At 46.8% G+C, this 6,387-nt stretch overlaps 2 long non-coding RNA genes across 2 annotated transcripts; both read left to right on the top strand.

Annotated features, from left to right (window-relative positions):
* Positions 1-748: 748 nt before the first annotated feature.
* Positions 749-2,228, top strand: LOC134480994 (uncharacterized). Its single transcript, XR_010056131.1, has 2 exons — positions 749-1,384; positions 1,927-2,228. It is a non-coding gene; the product is annotated as an uncharacterized LOC134480994 (long non-coding RNA).
* A 252-nt stretch (positions 2,229-2,480) lies between these two features.
* LOC134480993 (uncharacterized) lies at positions 2,481-2,997 on the top strand. The gene is made up of 2 exons (XR_010056130.1): positions 2,481-2,559; positions 2,872-2,997. It is a non-coding gene; the product is annotated as an uncharacterized LOC134480993 (long non-coding RNA).
* Positions 2,998-6,387: the final 3,390 nt, after the last annotated feature.

The following is a 6,387-nucleotide window of genomic DNA, read 5'->3' as shown; positions in this document are numbered from 1 at the left end:
CAGGGGATAGCCTCCAGCCAGGGACCTAGCCTGTGACAAATCCTGCCCCTGGAAAGAGTCCAACAGGCAGGTGTAATCAGCAAACTTCTCGAGAGACATCAGAGCAGATCCCTCAGCAAACGCAGCTTCTAAATTTGTGCTCAAGAATGATTAATCTGTTTAACGCAAATTCCTTGAGCATAATTAAGATGCCCTAATCAAGGAAGAAGATTATTATGCGGCAGCCTTAGGCACTGATTTGGTGGCAGGAGCCCGTGACCACAAGGCCTCAGTAACTTGGTGGGGTAGTGAAGGTTGACAGAGTGGGTTAGGCTGCAGGGAGGTGGGGGAGGGGGGAGGGGAGGTCACTGGGAGGCCGAGAATATTTAAGGAATTGAAGACTATGAAAGCTGAGGGGTCAACGGGTGAAACAGCAAGGTTAGTTGGCGAGGGGGCCGCCTCAGTGTTGGTCATAGGAGCAGCAATGCTTGCTGGGTAACCGAAGAGAGGCGATATCGGCTATCTGTATCCTGGAGGCTTCTGTAATTGGACTGTGTGGCATCCCCTGGACTGTGTGGCAGAGAGGAACTGGTTGGGACATTAACATATATGTGTTTCCTTTGATCAAGCATCCTCTTTTCTGGTGGAAAGAGGCTACGATGTATAGTGTGCACCTTTGTGTTTTATTGAGTGAGGCAAACGAGTCTTCACCCCAGTCACCCAAGCACCACGTGTCACAATGGCACCTGGGCTTGCTCTCATTCTGGCCAGTCATCTGTACAAGGAGGGATGATCTGATCTCTCCTCTGGTCTAGGCGCTGGTAGATTTTACCTTATAGAGCTGGGAGAGCTGTGATGGGGTCTGGTTTAGTGGGAGACAGGGAAAGCCCAGGAGCGTGGACGCAGAGGTCTGTGAGTAAGAGTGCTTAGTAGGTGTCAAGAGCCGTCTGCCCTGACACTCTCACTGCCATCGCCACATGTCACTCTGGGCTTTTCCACAGTGTAGATCTGACCTCGCTAGTCCCATTTCTTCAAATCAGATGCCTCAGGCCCGGCTCCAGTCTCTGACGGAAACTTACAGCTCTCAGTCGGCTCTCTAATTTCCTTCTTAACCCACATGAGGCCGATTAAATTAAGCACTCTTGAAACTTGGGCTCTTGAAACAGAAATGATTCACAGAGCTGCGTGGTCAGAATAGGAAAGAGGGTGGAGAACCCACTCCTCTCCTTCAGTAACTCCTAGAGACTGGTCTCCCTTGACATATAGGGTGTCAAATAAAGGCTCGTGAGATGGAGACAGAGCACGCAGGGGAACATGGGACCTGACAGGGAGCATCCCTGCAGGGATCTTTGATCTGCTCAGCGGCCCAGCTCCAGGTTCACTCTCATCTCCTGTCCTCTAACAGGTATACACAGTTTCTGTGTGGGAGAGGGGCAGGTTGAGAAGAGGGAAGTAGAGCCCTGTGTGAGACAGTACCTGGATGTTAACAATACATTTCCCTCCCTCTCACTTCCTTCCTCCTTCCCTCCTTCCTTCCTTCCTTCTCTCCCTCCCTCCCTCCCTTCTTTTCTACCATCTTTCCTCCCTTGCTCCCTTCTTGCCTCCCTGTCCCTCTCCCTTCCTTTATCCTTCCTTCTCATTATGGAAAATTAAACACACACCGCCCCCCCCCCCGCCCCTGGCCACCTGCACGTTAAGGAAACACTCTGCTACTGACCAACATCCTTAGTCCACTGTCATAAGTTTCCAGGTCACCAAGGCAGGTCCACAGCTGTCAGGGAGGGAGAACAGATCACTCACTCACAAAAGAGCCAGTCATTCTTTGGAGGCCACACCTATGCAGGTTCCCAGGGCAAATGCCTTCTCCCTCCTTCGAGGTGAGCTGCACTGAGAGCAGCCACAGTCCGTCCCTCTGCAGCCCTCCCTGAGCCAACCTCCTCTGTCTAGTTCAAGGGTCCCCGGAGCAGCTTCGCTCTCCTGATTTCCATTAAAATGTTTCCTGTGGCTTGATGACTAATATCGAAGACAGATCCCAACTCCCTAAAGAGTGTCGCCGTGGAACAACGTCAACAGCATTACGCTCTGCAAACACCAGATATGTTTAACTCAAATATTGAAATACAGATGCTCTGTTTGGGTGCCGAGTGCAAATGAAGATGCTTCGCAGCCTGCCAGGGGTGAGAGCTAGTAAACATTGTCAATGGTGTTAAATAAAACACAAACATTTTCCCTCGGAAGATTCCATCAGAGTCCTGCATAGTGACCTTGATTGTTTTTGAAGTTGACTGTGTGTTGACCCCTTCTTGCCTCTTCCAATGGACTGCCTTCCCCTCCCCCAACTCAGCTGCTAAGCTCATCTCCCGAAGTTTGAATCTCCCTCCAGTCTGTGAAGCCCAACAGACATGATGGGTGCTGTGGCCAAGTCAGAGCCCAGTGTTTCCCAGTGTTGTCAGGGGGATAGAACACGTGGTGCTTCTCCTGGAGTCCTGGGAATTCTGGGACAGAACTCAACTACACACACCAGTTTATAACAGCCTTACCCCAAGCCAGATATACCCTTGGGGAAATGAAGACTTGGAGGTGTGAATGAATCACAGCTCCACTCCCACTTTGTATTTCAAAACAACATCCTGTGATGCCAAGCCACACCAGGCTTTTTTGATGTCATCCAGGAATGCCTCTTCTATTTGCCTTCTTGCCCAGCCCCTGCCTCTCTCCATTTTGCTGTGTTGAGGTCCCTGCACTGATGGGCTATTTCAGTTTATTCTGCAGCTGTCTGTCTTGCAGAGGAATGGGGACACCAGGAGTTGGGGGGGAGGGGGGATGTAAAGTCAGTGTCATGGGGTGAGGGGAAGCTGATTGATGCTGGAATTGTTCACCTTATCTTTCCAGGCTTCGGTCACCCCTACAGGACCTCACTCTTCAGGCCTGGGCTTGACAGATCTGATCCTGGGCACCATGCACTCGTTCTTTTGTGCTTTCCTGCTTTAACTTGGTAAATAATTCTTTCCCGGAACACATTCTGTTCAGCTGTATCATTCTGCGACTCGACTAATGCAATATTGATAAGGTTCAGGTCACACTATTCCAAACCGATGTGCCTTTGCATAGTAAATAGTTTAGGCTAAAGAAAGTTAAGGAGTGGCCGAAGAGATGGCTCAGTGGTTAAGAGCACTGGCTGCTCTTCCAGAAGTCCTGTGTTTAATTCCCATCAACCTCATGGAGGCTCTAATGACAACTAATGCCCTCTTCTGGCCTGCAGGTGTACATGCAGATAGAGCACTCATATAAAATAAATGAACACATCTTAAAAAAAGAAAAGAAAGTTAAGGAAAGCAGGGATGTTGTTCCACCTTCCCCTTCCTTTTCCTCCTCTCTTGAAGCAGTTAAAAGACCAGGGGCTTCCTGACCTTGTCCGGAAGCATTTCGTAAGACCCTCATGTAGATGTCCTTCCTATGCTAGAGGGGAAGTACAGCTTTATCTCTAAAGATGAGGGTCCCAGAGAATATTAGCCAGTGGACCTCACTGAGAACTCTTTCCTCTGAGTGTATTGTCAGAAAATCAAGTCCTTTCTGACCTGTCAATTGTTACAAGATGTTGCGCTCTAGAACTAGTATATGCATTTCTTGGCCCCTTATCTGAAGAACTGAAAATATGGGCTCACTGGAACTTGCAAAAGAAGCAAGATAATTGTATTGGAGCATTAATATTTCAGATCAAAGAGGGGATATGTCAAGATTGACAGAGGGTCATGTGAGCGAGAGTGTTCAAAGGCCCAAATGATTGCTCAGGGCTCCTTTTCATAGGAGTCAAGGAAAGAGCATAGTTTGAGAGTTTCTCTATTTTAATTGATAGATTGAGTTATGTAAACATGTCTCAACTGTGCATACCATTTCCCAGAATGCATCTGATTTCAGTCATATGTATACTCAATTACCTTAGGCATAAGAAGGCAAACAGAGGACTCTCCTTTAGAAGTACTAGAGGATACAGTTTTGTTTACTGTCCATGCACCCCAAATCAATCCAGGCCAGATCGGCCTTTCTATTCTTCCCTCTCAGATAGTTGGGGGTATTCTTGAATATCGTCTAATTTTTGTCATCAGAAACAAGAAAACAAGAATAATTGCTCAGAGATGGGAGCACGTGTGCCCTGATGCAAGTGCAGGGGTGACAAGAAGGTTTTGGGGTGGCTAGCGCCAGTGTTTTGATGGGTGTATGTGCATAGAGCATGCAGATGAAGCAACTAGATAGTCAAGGGCATTATTAAGAGAGGGGTTTGTGCATAACTCAAAGTCAAGTGGGGTTCCAATAGTACTGATCTATCTCTTAGGCTTTCTTGCCTTCAAATGACTTAATGATGGTCCCTCTTCATCACACCCGGATAAAAACACACCGGTTGAACTTTCATCGTTAGTTTCTTCATGCAGGTTCTCCTATTACGTAAGACTGTCCAGTGAATGTGTCCAGTGAATGTATCCAGTGAATGTATCCAGTGAATGTGTCCAGTGAATGTGTCCAGTGAATGTGTCCAGTGAATGTGTCCAGTGAATGTATCCAGTGAATGTGTCCAGTGAATGTGTCCAGTGAATGTGTCCAGTGAATGTGTCCAGTGAATGTGTGTGCCTCCTTTGATACTTTGTCATTTCTCAGGAGGGCCTCAGTGGTGAATGTACAGTGGGCAATGCAAAACTATCTCTCCTCCTCTATGATATAAAATATGGAACTGTGTCTAACTCGATTCTTTTGATGCCTGTGCTTTGTGGGTGCTTTAACAGTAGACTGAGTGTTTGCTCAGCAGTCCAGTCTCTCAGTAAGGGCCAGCTGCAATGCAAGGAACAGGCACTGAATTCCGTAGCAAGAGCATGTGCTCTGTATTCTTACACGGGGGCAGAAGCTGCTGATAAGCCAACATGGGCGCCCCGGACAGGAATATTAGAAAGCAAAGCAGTGACCTCTAGTCATTACAAAGTTCAAAGAGTAATTACCATTTCTCCTGCAGTGTTACAGAAGACCATACCCCCTTTCTATTACAAAAATCTCATCAAATAAAAATGATCTGTACTTCAGTATGGTAGCTAGAACCAACTAAACTCAACCCCAAGCAGCTGGGATAATCTTGACTAAATTGTTTGAAGCGGGAAGGCTTACTGGAAGTCTGGGCCTTTGGGCCGCACCTTCCACACCCATCACCAATGAAGAAGATGCACCACAGGCTTTTTCCCATAGGGCAATTTGGTGAGGACATTCTCTCAGTTGAGGTTTTCCCTTTCTAAAATGACTCCAGCTTGTGTTGACTTGTCACAAAACTGGTCAGCACAGAGTTAAAGGATACCAGCTCCCAAAGTAGACTCAGGGAAAACAACAAAAACAAAACAAAACAAAAACAAACAAAACCCGGGCATGGCGATGAATGCCTGTAATCCCAGGAAGTCAAAGCAGGTCTGGAATTCAACTACTTAGGAGAGTTTGAAGATGGCCTGGATTATGTGACCCATACATGTCTGGCCTCTATAACTGTCATATGATAGCCAAATGAGCAGGCTTATCTCATCACTGAACGGGGGAAGAAAGACAGAAATGCCTCTGGGCATGCTCAGCTTAGACCAGAAAGTTTTAGCAGAAAATGGATGGACACTCAAGGAGCATTAACAGGATAACCTACTGATCATATTAGTGCGCCTGGCATGAGGTGGGTGTCACAACAGTGCCAAGTTTGTTCTTCATTCCCCGTCCTAAGATACTACCTTGAGTGAGGGAAACATGGGGTGCAGACCGACAAGACAAAGTTCCGGCTCCCAGAATCCTACTTTGCCGGAAATGAAGCTAGGACGCTTGCCCACACTGGCTGCTCCCCCAGAGGACGACATAACTCATGTAGAGATGTGTTAACCCGTTATCTTTATATCAGGGCCGACTCAGGAAAATCTTAGCCATAGCTTATTTTCCCCCTTCAGAGTGGAAGTTAAAAATTTCCTGAACAAAACACCAATGGCTTATGCTCTAAGATCAAGAATCGACAAATGGGATCTCATAAAACTGCAAAGCTTCTGTAAGGCAAAGGACACTGTGGTTAGGACAAAACGGCAACCAACAGATTGGGAAAAGATCTTTACCAATCCTACAACAGATAGAGGCCTTATATCCAAAATATACAAAGAACTCAAGAAGTTAGACCGCAGGGAGACAAATAACCCTATTAAAAAATGGGGTTCAGAGCTAAACAAAGAATTCACAGCTGAGGAATGCCGAATGGCTGAGAAACACCTAAAGAAATGTTCAACATCTTTAGTCATAAGGGAAATGCAAATCAAAACAACCCTGAGATTTCACCTCACACCAGTGAGAATGGCTAAGATCAAAAACTCAGGTGACAGCAGATGCTGGCGAGGATGTGGAGAAAGAGGA

Source organism: Rattus norvegicus, chromosome 11 (genome assembly GCF_036323735.1).
Source record: "Rattus norvegicus strain BN/NHsdMcwi chromosome 11, GRCr8, whole genome shotgun sequence".
Lineage (NCBI taxonomy): Eukaryota > Metazoa > Chordata > Mammalia > Rodentia > Muridae > Rattus > Rattus norvegicus.
This window is presented reverse-complemented; position numbering and strand designations above follow the sequence as displayed.